General features: G+C 35.4%; 3 non-coding genes across 3 annotated transcripts; all 3 read right to left on the reverse strand.

Moving 5' to 3' along the window:
* Positions 1 to 9145: 9145 nt before the first annotated feature.
* LOC140170022 (U4 spliceosomal RNA) lies at positions 9146 to 9288 on the reverse strand. The gene has a single exon (XR_011861461.1). It is a non-coding gene; the product is annotated as a U4 spliceosomal RNA (small nuclear RNA).
* A 2255-nt stretch (positions 9289 to 11543) lies between these two features.
* Positions 11544 to 11686, reverse strand: LOC140170045 (U4 spliceosomal RNA). The gene has a single exon (XR_011861468.1). It is a non-coding gene; the product is annotated as a U4 spliceosomal RNA (small nuclear RNA).
* A 3707-nt stretch (positions 11687 to 15393) lies between these two features.
* On the reverse strand, positions 15394 to 15536 carry LOC140170051 (U4 spliceosomal RNA). The gene has a single exon (XR_011861470.1). It is a non-coding gene; the product is annotated as a U4 spliceosomal RNA (small nuclear RNA).
* Positions 15537 to 19713: the final 4177 nt, after the last annotated feature.

Here is a 19713-nt window from a genome sequence, read left to right on the forward strand (position 1 = left end):
TCACGTTCATATCTACCATCGTGCTTTGTTATTGCTGTCTACTGAAGATAGCATCAATTTGATTGCAATCGGTATTTCAATGGGTGCAATAAATAACATATTTTACCTGTTAAATTGGATAATTTACTCATACTTTATAGTGTTAATATAATAGCGCTACAAATTATATTCACAACAACGTATTTGGAATTGATTTGCTAGCAGACCATAGATTTTCTGCCTTTTCTAGTACATCACTGTATGCCAAATAAGCATACTTCTTGTATCGTACAGTGACGCGTAGTAACCCTCAAAACACTGCATGGTATCAACAGTTTCAATAACATTTTTCAAAATTCAAAATATAAAATTCCTACATTTGTTCAATATAATTGTACTTAGCATATTATAAACGAGTACAAACATGCTGAGTATTGGTATACATCACTTCATGAGATAGCTCTTGATTTCATATGGTTTATTTGCGATCTTCGTGCTGCAACTATAAATCACAGTTTGCAAAATCGTCAAACCACTTTACTCAACAACTAAACTCCGTCAGTGACAACAAGTGGGGGAGATTTAGTCAATTTGTGAAATACGACCTGAAAATATTTTCATTTGAAATGTCTTCATAGGGTGTAGCTAAAACTGTCAAGATGGAAAATCAATTTTGTCACAGCTATAGTTTTTATTTCTTGAAATATCAACTGAGGACTTCAAACTGCGAGGAGTTGTATAGTAAGGGATTGTTCATCATTCGGGTTTTTTTAATAAGCTGTTTTAATGTACGTCTTTCAAAATCTCGCTACAAATATATATTATAAATTTGGGTATTAACAAGAATATAAGAAAGAAACAAACGTCTTAAGGCTACAGATAAATTGTTATTGCTTGAAATTGTATATTTTGTTACATTTTGTTACAACATACATACACCTCAGACGTTGGCTAGTAAGTGACAGGAATGATGAATATTTTGTCTAGGAAGAAGAGCCCTTTATTTTAACGAATAAAAAAAAATCTTAACAATTAAATGTTCAAGTGGATATTCATACGTAGTGGTAGATAAAATGATTAAAGAGTTTAACTTCAACACTACACTATTTTTTCGCTCACCTGGAACGTTTTCACTAGTTCGACTAGCGTCTTCAGCAGATAGTGATGCTGTGATAGTATATGACGTCATCAGTGAAGGTTATCCCGATCATAGACAAGGTATACCATCACAGCATCACCATCTGCTGAAGACGCTAGTCGAACTAGTGAAAACGTTCCATGTGAGCGAAAAAATAGTGTAGTGTTGAAGTTAAACTCTTTAATCAATTAAATGTTCGTTTCGTTTCATGAGAATGAACGATACTACCACCAACATACTTCATCCATGAAAAGGAATAACTTCGGCCAGGACTTTGTCCGTATAATTTGATTACTTTTTTCTCAGGAACTATTTGGATATAAATTGTGAAAATGGTAGAATGTGAAATGTAGAAAGAAGCGATTGATCATCCAACTTAATAATTTAATGTTTAAATACACTTGTTAGAACACATGATCTGCTATAATTGCATTTTTGAATCATATAACAAATGTGTCAAATTTCGAAAAAGGAAAAAGAACACAAATTGAGAAAAATATGGCCTATCCCTAATTTGAAGAGACAAGTAGTATTTGAAGTAACACTTTCACACGACGGATAATCATTGGGCCTGCAGGCGATGTGTGTACGCATCTATGACACTCGAAAAATCGACCAAAATCTTGACCGCTTTTCACTGCTTAATTTTGGCAGCATTTGAATTTGATTTTCCACCATATACTCGTACTCACTCAGCAAACCTCTTCTAAATTATTAATTTTGTATCTTGTATAGTATACGATAGATATGTGTGTTTGTATAATGTGGAGACGCGATAAGAAGGGAAAGGGGCGCACGGGGAACGTCCTCCCTATATCAAGTACTTGAAACACTGACATGTATGGTGTATAAAGCGAGGTTAACCCATAACATCATGTACGTTTCAGATGTTTTTGTAATTGTAGATAAGGTATTTCTACTAAGGTATTACGTATCTCAGAATGAAACAATTACTTAAACCGAGTACAAATAACCTTAGTATTCGTTCAAGGCTCTTGATGGAAAAAGAGAAATATTTAAAAACGTTTGTGACGTATTTTTGTATTTAAGAATCTACTAAGTCAGGTGCATGCAAGGTTTTAATTCAGGTACTTGAGAGTGATGACATCTCAGGCGAGATTTACGTTAAAGTTTCTATGTTGTAATTGATGGGGTCTTGGAGGATTTCATTTGTGGTAATCAATCTTTGAAGATGCGTTACTGCTTTGAAAGCACATTTTATTATCTATTATAGAAGACTATCTACTAGGAAGGTGTTTGTCTAGTGATTCGGAATACATTATCAAGTGGAAATTATTCAATTATTACAATTTCGATTAAATGTCAGATTTGAAAACAAGTTCATCGGCAAATTGTGCCCCGTTATTTTAGATAAATGGTAAGCTATACGTGCAACAAAATGGATAGGCCTTTATAAATTTGAGCAGAAAGGTTTGAACCAACTGGATCAGAATGTAAACTGTTCTTGGAAACAAACAAGTAATTTATAACCAATTTTGTTTTCAAGAAGAGATTTGGTCACATTTTGATCCAGAAACGTTTGTGCAAACTTTTCTGTACAAAACAAAAAAGTAGTTTATTACTTATTTATGAAATAATTTAGTGTTCCAAATTTATATATATTTTCGTGGTTGTAACTATAATGTACCGCCTTCATATTATCAATGCGAATTGTTCTGCAGACTTGAAACTTTATCATTTAGCCATAATTATATTCGATATTTTCACCACCCTATACGTGCTCATCTGGCTGATGAAAATCAGAAATTAATTCTCGCTTTGTTTGCATTTGTAAACTTACTCAGTTTGTAATAATTGATTATATCATTCAATAGTTTTATATGATATTAATTTAATATTCTATTATGAGATAATCAATCTTTGTAAGGCGCAATTAGTGCGGCATTAACGCATATTATAGTGCACTTTAAACTGTTTGCACAAGATAGCTGGCAACGTTTGTAGTGCCACGCTCTTGACAACGATTTATGGTAATTTTTATCAAATAAAAGTATTTCCTGTAGCGATGGCCATTTATTTCTAAACACATTAATATCTATTCTGAAACAGTTTGGTTTATGTTAACAATCGATGGATTAAAAGGTTAATTGACTTGTACTCAAGTTATTTTTAATGCTTTATTTAAAATGTCTAAATCGTCTCTGTGATGTGCCCTGAGAAATTTAATTTGATCATTTATCTTTGTTTACAATTAAAATCTATTTCATGCGGCATAGGGAATCTCCTCTCATGCATTAAGTTGATCAAGATCTAATTTTGTATAGTTGAGAAACCCCCGATGTTCATTGTGTTGCACAATTGGGAAAATCCCCAAGATAAGATTGTAAAGTCAAAATGAAATCATGTTGGGAAAAACACACAGTAATGCGAAAGGTTATGTTTATAATTATTCTTGGGAATTCCCGAATTACATCATATATTAGGAAAGAAGTAATTGGCTATTAATAGAATGGGACGTTTTGTTTAGTATATAAGAAAATATAAATACAATTCTTCACATATTATAGTGTTGTTGTGGGCTAGTAATAGTGTGTTTAAAGTACATTTCCTTCAACGAAAGGAAATTGCGTACCAGAAATATTTTATGTAGTCAATGTACTACTATATCCAGTGATATCGGAGAAGATCTAGAATACGTCAAAGTGCGTAGGGCCTACCTCTTCCAAGAAAGGAATACTATTTTCTTCTGCCGACTTGCTGAAGTCCGGTTTAGGAAACAACACATCTGTCAATGTAAGTGGAAACAGGGATACAACTGCTGAATGCATGCCTGTTTTCCATTAGAATTGCGTGGAAGGTGAAAATAGCACCATTTCGGAACAGAGACGAGGGGGTCTACAATCTAAGTCATGTGTACGATCCACTTTTGAAGACTGCTAGCAAGACTAATATCGCTACCGGAAGTGACATAACTTCCCGCCAGTCATCAGCTGTTGGATCATCTTTGATAAAGTCAGTGCCTCACTGACGAAACTGTCAGCAAGAAAAACTAGTAAGTTTTCCTCAAATTGGTTTTGACAAAAGAAAAACTCTATTGATTTGGTACCTTAATTGTTTCGCGGTCTAAAGCAATGTGTATTCTGTATGCACCTTTTTTAAAGTACATAAGTATATTTATTTCCAAATATTTTATGTTCCTTACGTTTATTTGACTAATTAAGCTAGTCTCTGAAGAGCTTATATGGCTATTACGTTTCCTGGCTTTTCATTGTTTCATTTTAATTAATATGTTCATTATGATGAATAAGTCTTGAAAGAAGACATTCCTTAATCTTTTATTTCAATAATGTCATAATGGCGTGTTTGTATAAACCGACATTATTCAAAGCTACACGTGATATTAGAGGTATTGATTTTAAGAAATCAAGCAGATATTAAATCATCGCTTAAGGGGGTACTACACCCATGTGGTAAATTTGTGACTATTTTTGCATTTTTCTCAAAAAATAATTACACACTGGTAACAAAAGTTATGTATATTATTGGGGCAAAGAATCCAATTACTGCACTGAAATTTCAGTGACTCAAGACACGCGGTTCAGTATATATGATAGGAAACGAGGTACATCCTAGCGGTACCATATTTCTGATCATAAATAACAAACCGCTTGTCTTGGGTCACTGAAATTCCAGTGTAGTAATTGGATTCCTTGCCCCTATAATATACATAACTTTGTTACCACTGTGTTATTAGTTTTGAGAAAAATGCAAAAATAGACACAAATTTATCGAGGGTGTAGTACCCCTTAAAGTTTGCATAGTGATTAAAAGATTCAGTCATTACATTCATTTACTAATTTAAGAGTCACTTTCTGTCTCGCATTAACAAAAAGTTCTACCATGACCATGATTACCATTAACACACGGACACGAAACTATTATATACAGAAGCATTCAAATTTAGGGGACCGGGAGAGAATTTTGTGTTGTGTCAGTTTTATTGACAAAATTTAAGACTATCAGCCCAAAATGAAGGCGAATTTTGGTACTAATTTTGGGACAAGTGCTCACGAAGCCCAAAACGATGTTTTTTGTTTAAGGTAGATACACAGGGCAATTATTGCTTTATTTTTCTTCTATTAGGATTTTTAAGGGCATACCCCTATGCAAAAATAACCTCATAACACGACCTCTTAACTTTCATTTACGTAAATTTTACCTCATGTACATTTGGCGAAAAAAATCCCTGTTCTGGATGACGGACTTGCCAAGTAGGGTCGGGATTTTTTTTCTGAAAATGGTACAAATGGGAATAAATACATCCGGTCCGACTGCCTGATCAGGAAGTACTGCCGAATCAGGCAGCATGTTGCCGAGTTAGGCAACACAGGCTTTGGTAACCCTTCCGAATTCGACAGACTAAGGACTAAATTGTTCATGGTGATTTTATAAAAGATCGGGGGAAATTTTACTTTGACACACATGAGCTACATGTAAGTTGACAATTTTTCACCGGGCGAAAAAAAATTTCACCGGGAGAAAAATAATTTAAATAACAAAACAATTTCTAACGGTTTTTTAAAAATTTGATTCAAATATGCAAATTAACTTTATTTTAACTAAAATTGATGAAAAAATACTACTAATTGTACATCCATTGATAATTTTATATATTTTACCTACCTCTTTACTCTAAACCAAGAAATAACAGCATATTAAAAGATGCTCTATTTGAAATAGAGCATTGCATTGTGGGATACCATACTGCCTGACTCGGCAACATGCTGCCTGATTCGGCAGTACTTCCTGATCAGGCAGTCGGACCGGACTGGTCAAAATCAATCCACTTCGGCCATGGGTGTTTTTAATAATTGCATACAAAAATATCCCCAAACGCAAAGAAAGAGCGCAGTATCGTACTATAATACTATTGTTGTCTACTGAAGATATAGCAATAACATTTTTAGGGTGCAAACAATTCAAGTCCGTATCTTTTATCATGTTTTTTTGATGCTGTCTACTGAAGATAGCAAAAAATATGTCCTAATTGTAGGATATGTTTTATGCGTCTCTTTTTAAATCATAGTGAATGATATGGCTATCTACTAAAGATAATAACAAAATTTTTATGTGTGTATCTCTATCTTTTATCGTGCTTATTATATGTGTAGTATGTATACCGTTTCTATCTACCAAAGAAAATAGTATTTTTGAAGGGCGAATTTAGGTGTGCATCTTCTGTTGTGATATCTACTTGCCAAGTAGGGTCGGATTTTAGGCACAAATGTGAATAAATACATTTTGAATTTTTCTTGAAATCGTCAAAATCAATCCATTTCGGCCAAAAAATTGGTGCTTTTAATAATTGCATACAAAAATATCCCAAAACGCAAATTATGGTCTCATAGAACAGGGCTTCTTCGCTTTACAATAATGCGGCGGAATTATAAAAAGAATTGGAGCGAAAGTCGAGCATATTTTGTTCCGATGTTACTTCGATATTAAGCGCGCAAAATGTGCAATTTTACCATTTTTTTGCAATTTTACTTCCGCCCTCCCCACTTCAGCTGCTTAAATAAATTCAAAAGTAAGCGTTATTTGAAGACATCTGAGGAAACAACGCCTAACAAGTTAAGTTGTTCAAACCGAATTCATCGTGATTCAACGCAATAGGTTGTTAAATATCCTGCGAATAGATGGCAATAGCCTTAGGAAAATACCCAATGGACAAAATGTCGATTGTTAAAGATAATAAAACGAAATGGCTAAGTAACAGAAATGGCTAAATCCGGTTATATCGTTTGAGAATATTAAAACTCTTATTATCAATGTAGCTGCCTCGTGTTGCATTATTTACATGGAATGCATTTCATAAAATAATTGTAATAACTCTGATATGTTTATTGCATTCATTCACTTATTCGAGGACTGCTTCAGTCTTCAGATGAATAATGAATATATAAAACGAACCAATCGAGGATCACTGTCCAAATACAATTTACATCGATAGCATTATTATCAAAAGGCAGCTATTGTTGTATAGAACTCACTTTTGATTTTACCCTAACATTTGCTGGCTCCTGAGACCGCCATTACTGGCGACTTAATGTATCACTCAAAGCAACCATAACAAATATCAATTTATAGGGTAGCCATTTTGTTTCAATGACGTCATCAAGCATCTTGAATTAGGACCAGAATCAACATTGTTGTGTTTAGATAAGTTATAAAAAGATCATTTGAAGTCTTTACTGGCGAGACTCAAGCCTTTAGAAAGAAAAGAAGTTCAAATCTTTACATATGTGACACTTTCTTTTTATGAACTGGACTATGTTTGTGTTGCGGTACGCCTTAAAAGAGTGTAAAAACCAATGTCCTCTAAACGGTGTATTTACCCTAGAATTGTTCCTCTATCAAGGACCGTTTTAAGTGCCCCTCCCCTTTATGAACTACCTTATAAAGTGGACTCTATGATGCGATAAAACTAGTAAGCAAATAATAATCATAAAACAGGGACAGAGAGCAAATTATACTGTGTGTTCAATGAAAGTTACCATTTAAAGTTTGTTCGAAATCCAATTCACCATCCGCTGCATGCTCAAGAAGTTCTCAAAATATGGCACTTTAGATGGCCAATGTTTTCTTAATAAGGCCGCGAAGATGGTTGAGCTGATTGTAGTGGTAAGGGTAGGGGCAGACTTTATGTTGCCATTTACATGGAGTGGTCAACAAGTGCTACTTAAATCTTTATACAAATTACTTTTGAGAATAGTTTCTATTATTTTCCTGTATACAGAATATTTAGTTTTGGTTTTCAAAATCTGATTCTTGTTTGAATTTTGTATATATAAAACAGTGACTCGTGGGAACGTATTAAGATTGTATCTAGATCAACTTTGGTTACTTTGCTTTTGTTAAAATATTATTGACAAAGTATCAACCATTCCAACTCTATTATTATACAGCCAAACTAGTAAATTGAATAAATACGTTTGTATAATTATTGCAAGCCCTGTATCTATGGATACATAATTTTCATTTCAAATTTTCAAATAGCGACATTTGCTCATTTGCATGGAAATGATCAACATTTACAAATCGTTACATTTGTACGAATTTATTATTGTATATTCTTAGACAGTCTAGGCCTATTCGTTAGAATTAGACCTAATATTTCAGTGAAAAATAAAATAAAACAAAACAAAACAAAAACAAACAAAAAACAAATGACACAACACCATGTCCACCACCATACGTCCATATACCAACAACACTTAACAACAACAACACATTTCGCGAGAAAACCGTATTTGATTCGATCGGGGTGATTGTTTGGGATATACTGACAGTGACTGGAGAACAGGGGGAACAGCGTGGCACAAGGCAAGGTCTTTGCCTTTGGTGCGAGAGGTCCGGGTTAAATTCCTCGCAGGACCAAAAAAAAAAAAAAATTCTGGTAAAGGCGGGCAGATGACCCATGATAAAAGACCTCGTTACAGTTGGTTTCAATCAGGGTAATAAGCCCGATTGTTGGCTACACTTGACTGTCCTGTAAAAAATTCCCAGACCAGCTATCTACGGCGACCCCTTCGTTCACCATGTCACTTGTGTCTGACCGAAGTTTCGTCAGCGTTATCCCCTAGATTTCAGCTGTTAATGCCTAGATATGCTCGACATAAAAAAAACCCAAACCAGTAATTAGTAATTACAGTGATTTCAGGTAAGTTTAAACTGATTCACACAAGCAAATATTTTTACTCACAAAAATTTTCGAGTCACATCCGTGAAGCTCTTCTTCAGTTGTTATCGGAGACGTTGGTTGACCGGTCACGTGATCCAGGGAGTAGACCCTGTAGTAATTACAGTTTTTCAATAGAAAATGGCTAATTTCGAGCGGAATTTTCTCATATTCATATGTTATTAAAACGTTATATAAACATGTTTATAACGTTAATTTGTGTGTGTGTGTGGGGGGGGGGGTGTGTTTGCTTGGGTGGTAAACCTAGGACTCGTGCAGATGATTTAGTATGATTTTACTACATCTATCTTTGTGATTAGAATGCTCGGCTTCATAGTAGAAGCCTAAACAAATTGCTACTGAGGACGGTATTTCACGTCCTCTGAGCGGGGTATTGGGATAAGTTTTCAACTAGCAATAATCGCGCCTCGGATAAACCTCATTGGCTACGATATCGCCTCTGCGCAAAGATAGCATATTAACACTGGCGATTACGTATGATTATTTTCCATGTATATACATTCTATGGTGTTTTTTTGATAAAGAAAAGGTAGACGATTCATAAATGTGACGTGTCATGTCAAAAGGAGACACTTTTGGGCAGGATAGTAAATGGAGAAATAGCCAAAAAACTGCCCGTGGGTGATTTTTTCACAATTTGGGTTTGTTGCGAATTTGTGATGTTATTAATGTTAAAAATATTGTCTGATAGTTTCGGACCGAAATATAACTGGCATTTTGTATTTTTTTAGACATTTTTCAATGTAAATCCTACTCTCAACAGTGTCAATAATATTTTTAAAGGACGATATCTCAATTTCCAATTTTATAATACCACAACTTACCAACTCAATATCTTCACTTAGGAATGTCCGATTTCATTGGGGAAAATGGCACTGTGGAGCAAAATATCTCTATATTTAAGATATGTAAAAACCTCAAAATTGATAACCTGCCCGAAAGTGTCTCCTTTTGACATGACACGTCACTTCTCACGCGTGGTTTCATCATCATCATCATCATCATCATCATCATCATCATCATCATTATTATTATTATTATTATTATTATTATTATTATTATTATTATTATTATTATTATTATTATTATTATTATTATTAGTGTTATTATTATTATTATTATTATTATTATTATTATTATTATTATTATTATTATTATTATTATTATTATTATTAATATTGTTGTTGTTGTTGCTGCTGCAACATATTCACAGCCTAAAATGTGCAATTTTGGTGTTAAAATGCGTATATTACGCAAACATGATTCTTATATAAAAATGTGTACACTTAACATTAAAATAGTAGGGTTAGGGTTACTGGGTTAGGGTTTAGGGTAAGGGTTAGGGTTTGGGTTAAGGTCCTAACCTTAACCTAACCATAAACCCTAGCCTAACCTAAATCCTAACCTAACCCCTAACCCCTAACCCTAAACCCCAACCCTAACCCTAACCCTAACCCTAACCCCTAAACCCTAACCCCCTAACCCTAACTCTAACCCTAACCCCTAACCCCTAACCCTAACCCTAAACCCTAGCCCTAACCCTAAACCCTAAACCCTAACCCTAACCCTAAACCCTAAACCCTAAACCCTAACCCTAAACCCCAAACCCTAACCCTAATCCTTACCCTAACCCTAACCCTAACCCTAACCCTAACCCCTAACCCCTAACCCTAACCCTAAACCCTAAACCCTAAACCCTAAACCCTAACCCTAACCCTAACCCTAAACCCTAACACTAAACCCTAAACCCTAAACCCTAACCTTAACTCTAAACCCTAACCCTAACCATAACCATAACCCTAAACGCTAAACCCTAACCCTAACGCTAAACCCTAAACCATAAACCCTAACCTTAACCCTAACCCTAAACTCTAAACCCTCAACCCTAACCCTAAACGCTAAACCCTAACCCTAAAACCTAAACCCTAACCCTAAACTCTAAACCCTAACTCTAACCCTAACCCTAACCCTAACCATAATCCCTAACCCTAACTTTAAACCCTAACCCTAACCTACTTTTTTATATTTTTTACCCCATAATTTCCCTCATTCTTCAAGCCCTGCCCTATATCGGGGGCTAATAGTTTAAGCTTGTTGGATATCTACATTTCGCGGTTAGTGGTTCTTTCGGGGGCTAATTTATAGTTTAAGGTTGTTGGATATCCATATTTCGCGGTTAGTGCTTCTTTGCCCTGCGGGGCAAACTAGTTGGATATCTACTTTTTCGCGATTAGTGGTTCTTTTTCAACCACGCCAACAACAACAACATATTTCACGGACACGAGAGCATCGTATTTGATTCGTTTACATCTTCTCTGATCGTGGGGTCAGACGCATAATTTGACATGTTTGAAAGTGTTATTGGAAAGTAAAATTAATTTTTTTGCCCCCTATGCAATCCTATGGGGTCATTTGAGGGGTATTTGTGAGGGTCACGGTCTCAAAATATTACTTGGCAGACAACAGATTCGAGTTCAGCATACCTAAATTAACAAAATTAAACTTTTACGCAAACTGGCCGCTATAACGCGATTTTTCCAAAATAGGACCAGTCTAATATTTGGAAAATCGATCTCACTCACCTTGCCAAAACGTTTCATAACGTTAACTGAATAAATTGTGTTTGCTTGGATGGTAGCCTCGTGCAGATGATTACAGTATGATTTTACTATAATATTAATCTATCTTTGTGATTAAAATGCTTGGCTTCATAGTAGAAGCCTAAACAAATTGCTACTGAGGACGGTATTTCACGTCCGCTGAGCGGGGTATTGGGATAAGTTTTCAACTAGCAATAATCGCGCCTCGGATAAACCTCATTGGCTACGATAACGCCTCTGCGCAAAGATAGTCTGATTATTCTGGCGATTATGCAGGCTTATTTTACCAGTATAGACATTCTACGGTGTTTTATTGATAAAGAAAAGGTTAAAGGCACAGAGTACATAAACATTTTTGACATTTCTCATGCGTTCGTCATGATCATCATCATCGTTGTTGTTGTTGTTGTTGTTGTCCTGTTGCGGGTCCTGTACCCGGTCCTGTAGTCATATCTTAGATTGTGCTTTTAGACAAAACACAAGTGTCCATTTCGAATGTTCTTCTCTTTTTAAGTGCAGGCCGCTTAAATTTTGTAAGACTAAGACACTTTCGCCAAGACGCAGATTTTACAGGGTGGAGAAGAATGTTAAAAGAAAAAATTAATTTGACCCAACAAGGAACTCAGTTTAATTAATCGTATCACATCACATAGGCGTATGGGGCCAGTGAAGCCAGGTGCTCCAAACACAATAACATACCATAGAAACTTTGGGCTCACTTGGATACCTTTGAAAAGAAAATGGTTGCTATATTGGAGTTTGGTTTTAAAATTAAAGCATAAACAAACTACGATTGCCATTTATGATTGACAGGATAAAATATAAGATGACATAATCCATTTAAGATTGAAAGATACTTTTATACAGAAATTATTTTAATTTGCAAAAACGTTGTCGATAGTTTTGCAAATATCACATTCTTGTTTTGTATCGTGGTAACTGCTAGTAATTAATGATGAATTAATTTTAAAAAAATATTACTCTCGCTTATTGTATAATTTGATATGTATTGTCTTGGACAAAGTCTATTATGTATGATATTAAGGTTAAAACACAAGTTATTTCTCAAAGCCCCCGGGCGGCAAATTCCTTTTTCCATTTTCCTTTTTCTTTTTCTTTTTCTACCTGTGTTTGATCGTCCAATGAGATACCTTGTATGATTCAATCAGCCAATCAGGACCCTAGTTCCATTCTTGTATACATCCTGTAGCTACAGTGGTAATGATAATGCGACAGAACTGTGACCATGGTGACGACGGCACTGTATGTTTTGTAAAATTTGCAAACCAGGTAACGTAAATGTGTAAGACTATTTATATAGGAGGAATAAAATCAAATTTATCATAGTAATGGATAAGTATAGAATGCAGATTTACAAAGTATAAAAGCACACGAGAAAGTGAATACTTTCTGTGTACATGGAAAACTATGTGAACTGGTTGCTACGTACAGTTTGATCCGGAATTAAACAAATGATAAAGAAAATGATTGACTGACATGTTTCAAAAGTTGATAATATTGTAATCTTATTAATACAGATCAAAGCTTTTAATACTTAATAGATTCACCTATAGTTGAGCCTACTGTTCTCAAAACCAATTTAAGTGAGTGGTGACATGTAAAGCGACAGAAAAAAGATGAAAGTTCCACATTCAGATAATGCCTATAATGCACCAGTAATCTGAAAACAATTGAAGACACATTTGCCATTTTTAGTAAAAGTTGACATGTAAGGCGAAAGAAAAAAGACGAAAGTTCCATCAGATAATATACACCAGTAATCTGAAAACAATTGAAGACAAATTTGCCATTTTTGCGGGAATACGTACATTTTAGTACTTCAAACATGTTTTTCCCAGCAACCCAAAAGTTGAGAATTATTTGCATATTACTGCAAAACAACAGTGCAGCCGCAACCTCGACCCTCGAAATTAAAACTTTATATCCAAACTGCAATAAAAGCTTTGCTAAATAAAAGTAATTACTACTGCGTTAGAAAGTATATAATATAAGCCAAATTATACACAAGTTTTGAAGCAGTATAGTACTTGTTCACATAAGGAGAACGATGAAACCGTTTCGTTTTTCACTGGTACGTGCGGGTGTATTGAGACTATAAACCCGTAGGGTCCTTCGTCAGGCATTCCGTTACATGTTAACAGTGGACGTATTCAAATACACCTGCCTCAGAGTGTGATACAAGAGATGTATTAACAATTAGTTGAAATTGTCCTAAAACCTGTCAATTATAACTTCAACATTTCACTGAGCAAAGCGATCGGTATGGAGTAGCAATATCGGCAGTGGCTGCCCAACTGCATTAAACCTAGTTTGTTTCCTTTTGGCAAAATTACGAAGAGCCCGTTAACAAATTTCGGTATTTTTTGTGTCTCTATACGTCTCCTGACATATATTTTGTCTCTGTCTTGTTCGTCTTTTGGCGTATCTGTCTGTCTGTCTGTCTGTCTGTCTGTCTGTGTGTCTATATATATGTTTGCAATCGCTCTCATTGTTCCTCCATCGTCAATTGTTCCCTGTGTCTTCGCATTTTTTAAAATATTTTTTTATCTCTTTCATGACTTCTCTTGCACTCTTGAACGAATGTTCTGTTTGGGCACATTAGGTCCTATAGATGCTATACTGATTCAAATATCCACGTGGTTTTGTCTGATCATGCAATCGACTGCAACATATGCAATTTGGCAAGAATGCAAGGATGATGATAGGCCTACTTTATCGTAACTTGTATACAAACTGACTGTTTCTAAGTACTACTGTATCTTGCTGGCTTGCTGCCAAACATCCGGCAGCCATTGGAATAAAACACCCCTCAAACGAATCCATTTATAGAGTTATTCTTCATTTGCCAAAAAGGACAAAATAGAAGCAATACAATTGCACTGTAGTATTGGCAATTTGTTAGTGAGGTTTTATATGGCTGTAAGTGTCAATCCAAAGAAAGGTGTTCAATCACTCGGGAATGGAGGGGTTGGACTTGAGCTCGAATGGAAATCACAGAAATAAATGACAGGATATGCACCAGGATATTTTGGACACAGTATTTGATAGAATTTCTTTTGTCAAGCATTCTGTATCGATTTTCGTAATAGAGGTTATTTAGGGGACATATGTTTCGCGCACTTTTAACCTTTTCTTATAGCACTCCATATGGGTGTCCATGCTGACAAAGCGCTTAGAAAAGTACAGGAAATGTAGAAGAATCATCGAAATTTGATAAAAGTTGGAAAGTTTAGTTTTCTAGGTCGATTCTTGCACTTTATGTAGGTTATGCGTACTTTGGGAAGCGGGTGTTACAGCATGGATGAAAACTTTCAAGATGAATTCTATTTCTAAAAATTCAAGTTTCTGCAGTCATGCCAACCGGAAATGTGGATAAAACTACCAATTTCTTTGCCAAGTAGACGATCACCGATTCTGTACGTACGACTTTTTCCGTGTTAGATTTGGTTAGATTTGGCAGTATTAGGGTTTAATTAAACTGAAACTTTCATCAAATTTAAACTTTGGCGAATATCATTAAATTATGTTATTTAAAATAATGCTTTTTTAAATGCGTTCTTATAGAGATCATCACATCTATTTTTTGCAAATTAACGAGAAAAGTATAATGCCACAATAACAATCCATGTCTGGTGATGTTGTCCCAAACAAAAAAAATCATGCTTTTTCGTGATTTTCTCCAGAACTGAACATTCTTACATTAATCTGATGTCACAGTTCCAAATATAATAATGTCCTTTTTATATACCAACAAGTTAGTAATGATGAAGTCTAAAGTATCTATCCACAATTCCACAAAACTTAGATGCAAGGCGTTTCCATTTATAAGTAGCAAAGCACATCTTTTTTTAACGATTTTTAGTCGAAAATAAAATTATCTTTTTAATATCATGATAATTTTACTATTAATCTATCTTTGTGATTAGAATGCTCGGCTTCATAATAGAAGCCTAAACAAATTGCTACTGAGGACGGTATTTCACGTCCTTTGAGCGGGGTATTGGGATAAGTTTTCAACTAGCAATAATCGCGCCTCGGATAAACCTCATTGGCTACGATATCGCCTCTGCGCAAAGATAGCCGGATTATCCTGGCGATTATGTAGGCTTATTTTGCCGGTATAAACATTCTATGGTGTTTTATTGATAAAAAAAATGGTAAAACGGATCATACACGTACACGTCCATTGTTATTCTGTTTTCTTTTGAGACTTGAAATTCCTTGTAAATCGTCAGTTTTACCGAGGTTTCTTGTAAGTTTTTGTTTCCATGAAAGTGGTCAAGAAAAAGTTCAAAAATATCACATTTTTGGCCGGCAAATTTAAATTTTATTCAGGCTATCTTGCAGCTTCGACTTTAAAGTAAAGATATATATCATGGGACATTTCATATTTCCTTGAGGTGTTCTCTGAATGTTTATGTCAGAAAGATCATGGTTCCATACAAAATATTCACCAAAAATAGTAACTTGCCAACTTGATATAATTTATTTTAAAGACGGTCCCTGCATGCATGCATACATGGCAGGTATGGTACAATATAGGGACGCACCATTTGATATCAAGGTGGGGGGGCTGAGTCGTGACAATTTTTAGTAGGCCTACCTCGGTGAAGCAATTTTTAGCGCCTCGATGAAGCAAACAGTTTACCTTTTGTAGCACCTAAATTTCGCGTAGCACGAAAAACGTTCTTTTTATGTTAAAATGAGTTCATATCAGGAGCGTAGTCAGCTTTCGTGATCAGAGGGGGGCTCATGAGGTGAAGCAATTTTTTTTATCAGATGGCGTGACAATTTCTTTTCCAAAAAACTACCAAGCCCCCCCCACCTTGATATCTAATGGTGCGTCCCTTATATAGGTTTATACAATTATACAATACATGCAATACAGTGTTGTATTTTGCTTATTCGACATCGAAGTGATTACATAACTTGGGTCACGGCCGGTCGTTGCATCAATCAAAGAAGTTTAGTCAGACTGATTCGGGGGGACACTCCCACTTTGGAGGTGACGCGCACTAGTATGTAGGGCTGTTAAGACCCCCCTTTCCAGCGTCGCTGTCACCCACAGACCCTATATTTTTTACGAGCACATGCTCTGTCACCCGAAGACACCCCCGGGAAGACACCCTATTGTTCCATTCGATCTGTCACCAAAAGAGTGCCGCACCATGTACCAGGATGAGGTGCAGGTGAGGGGTGATGTGATGCAATACTTATCCCAGGGTGTTGAATTATAGGGGGAAGCTTTTTTGGCGGGACAAGGGGGGGGGGAGCCAATATTGGCACAGGTATAGGTATTTGCACCCTTTTGATATTGCGAATGTGATGTAGAAACATGTCAGGATAGGCCTAAATTCAAATGGTAGGCCTATAAAGGGGAATATTTTTGGCATGTATAGGCCTAGCCATGATAATCTTTACCTATTAAAACCAAAAAGAAACTGTCTTTGGGTCACTATGTTTGAAAAAAATCGTTTTGATTAACAAAAGTTGTAGCTTCGGAAATACTAAAAAAATGTCATTTTGCCGAATTTAATAAAAGTAAATGAGATATTTCAATTTTTCTCTTGAAAACATTAGTCAAGTTACATAAAGTAGTGCAAGATATGGGTTCGAATTTGATTGCAAAGATGGTTTCTAGAAAAGGGGTAAATTTATTTTGTTGCAAAAGCCCTTACATCCACAAAAGGCACGATATAAACGAAATAATAAAATAAATAGGAAGGCTTAAAAATTGTACCAAACTTATTCTTTTAGTTTCTATTTATCAACACTTTATTCAAAACCAAAATGAATCAAATCGAACTAGTAATAATTGAACAATTTTTGAAAAAGCTGTTTTTCTCAAAAAGTCAAAAAGTAGATGTATAAAGGGCTTTTGCAACAAAACTCTTTATATATTAATATCATCTGTATTATTAATATTAGAAAGATTGACTATTATTTTGTTGTTGCTACATTATAAGTACTGAATTTACTAGTATTACTATCACCAAGTCAATAGTAGGCCTATATTGTTATAATTCAAAGTTAATTAAAATGTCAGCAGTAGCCTAGGCACATCAACAATATTTGGTGGGTATGTTCCCCCGGAATTTTTAGGTGGTGGTTCTTTGGGAGATGCGGGCGTACCAGTAAAAGGGGGTCTTTTGGAGCTGCGAACAAGTAAAATATGGGGACTTTTGGAGCTGCGAACAGTCAAAATCAAGGGTCTTTCTTGGCTTTTTGCTTGAAAATCCCAGAAATATGAGGAATGAACAATTTTGGGGTCTTTTAGAGCTAAATTTATCAAAATCAAGGATCTTTCGGAGTTCTATTTTGGTCAAATATAGGGGTCTTTCGGAGCTGCGAAATCCAAAAAGGGGGGTCTTTCCGGGGAGCATACCCGTATGGTCATTTGTGTTAAGTGCCCTTCCCCCCGTGAGTATAATGCATTTGCCACTTCCGAAATTTTTTTACTGATAAGCATAGGAACCGCATAGTCAGAGGCAAGGTTCATTATTGATTGGAGATTCAGTAGGCTATAAAGAGACAAGTGCGGTAATAGCATTTCAAGTGTATGCGCTTAATTTCGTAATCAATAAGAGCTAATGAACAAAATCATTTCTGACAGAACTGCTAGCGCAGTAGTGTAAGCGCTCGACTGTGAAACCGGAGGTTGTGGGTTTGAACCCCATCAGAATTTTAATTCAGATAATTTTCTTTTTCTTTCGTGAAGAAGAAATAATAATTGAATCCGTCTTATAAAATTTAACATAGTATAGTAGAATCATGTAGGCCTATGTGTTATCAGATAAGATCTTCTGTAGATTACCATATCAAAAGAATTTCGAAGTTTTGTCAAGCAAGTTTCTAAGTGTGCCCCTAATCGTGGTTTGTATAGAATTGAGGTGATAGCTTTGTTTGATAATAACCAATGACAGAGCCGCTACGATTTTAAATTAAAAACAGGTCACCGCTTGAGGCGCTGCATTTAAGACGCAGCCTAAAAAGTTTATTACGGGACAAAATAGACGTGTACGATATCGCCTCTGCGCAAAGATAGCCTGATTATCCTGGCGATTATGTAGGCTTATTTTGCCGGTATAAACATTCTATGGTGTTTTATTGATAAAAAAAAATGGTAAAACGGATCATACACGTACACGTCCATTGTTATTGTTTATTTTACCGTAATAGAGTTTCCATTTATATGTAACAAAGCACATCTTTTTACGATTTTTAGTCGAAAATAAAATGATCTTTTTAATATCATGATAATTTTACTATTAATCTATCTTTGTGATTAGAATGCTCGGCTTCATAGTAGAAGCAGGGGGATGACACTCACCTCATTTGCATGGCAAAATTACCCGTCTCCTCTGCAGCCAATTTGTTTTCGCTCCATCGAAATCAAGCTGGTCACGGAGGAGACTACCTTCCTTTGTGTTTGTTCATTTGTGTATGGAGAGCCTTTCTTGGAGTCCATGACTTAGGCTACTACGCTCTCAGCTAGAGTCCGACGCTGCATTGTACTAGAAATACCTTTTCTGTGAAATCGCTATAGAGCCAATCGGGAACACGTATTCAATTTATAAATATAGCATTAAATTAGTATCACATAGTGGCCTCCGTGCAGTGGAAAACCTTAATTCTTTCATTAAAAAGAAATGAAAATGACCAAAAAAACCGGATCCACCTGTACGCCTATAAAATGGGCACAGAAATTTGTCTCAAATATGAATGAATTTTAAGATACATACGGGATATGATGAACCAATGACCTGACGCCATGATAGCAGGATCTATTAGTTGTTTTATATACAATGCATATACCGTGTTGTCATAATACCAATATTTGGCATAATATATAACGACTAATATTTAGTATTGTAAATATGCAGTTCATATGCACAAACGAACACTGATCTTTATGATATTCAGGTTGTTGTACATCTCATATAACATGTCATATAGGAGGTCATATGTGTTGACCTTCTCCTATTGTATTTGTTCATCTGTGTATGGAGAGGATTAGCGCCATTAAACGCCATTAAAACTCCATCAGTATTAGGGCGTAGTTCAGTGAACTCACCAGATTGCTATTCCAAGTACTTTGATAAATACAGATAATATCATTGATGGGTCGAGGCGATTGCATTGAAAACCTAATACATTATTCATAACAGTTACGTAATCAATCGATAGTGCGGACACTTTTCATTTGCAAACCACCAAAATTCGTGATCTTTTAGCGTTGGAAAAGAAACCACGTG

Source organism: Amphiura filiformis, chromosome 1, assembly GCF_039555335.1.
Source record: "Amphiura filiformis chromosome 1, Afil_fr2py, whole genome shotgun sequence".
In the NCBI taxonomy this organism is placed as follows: domain Eukaryota; kingdom Metazoa; phylum Echinodermata; class Ophiuroidea; order Amphilepidida; family Amphiuridae; genus Amphiura; species Amphiura filiformis.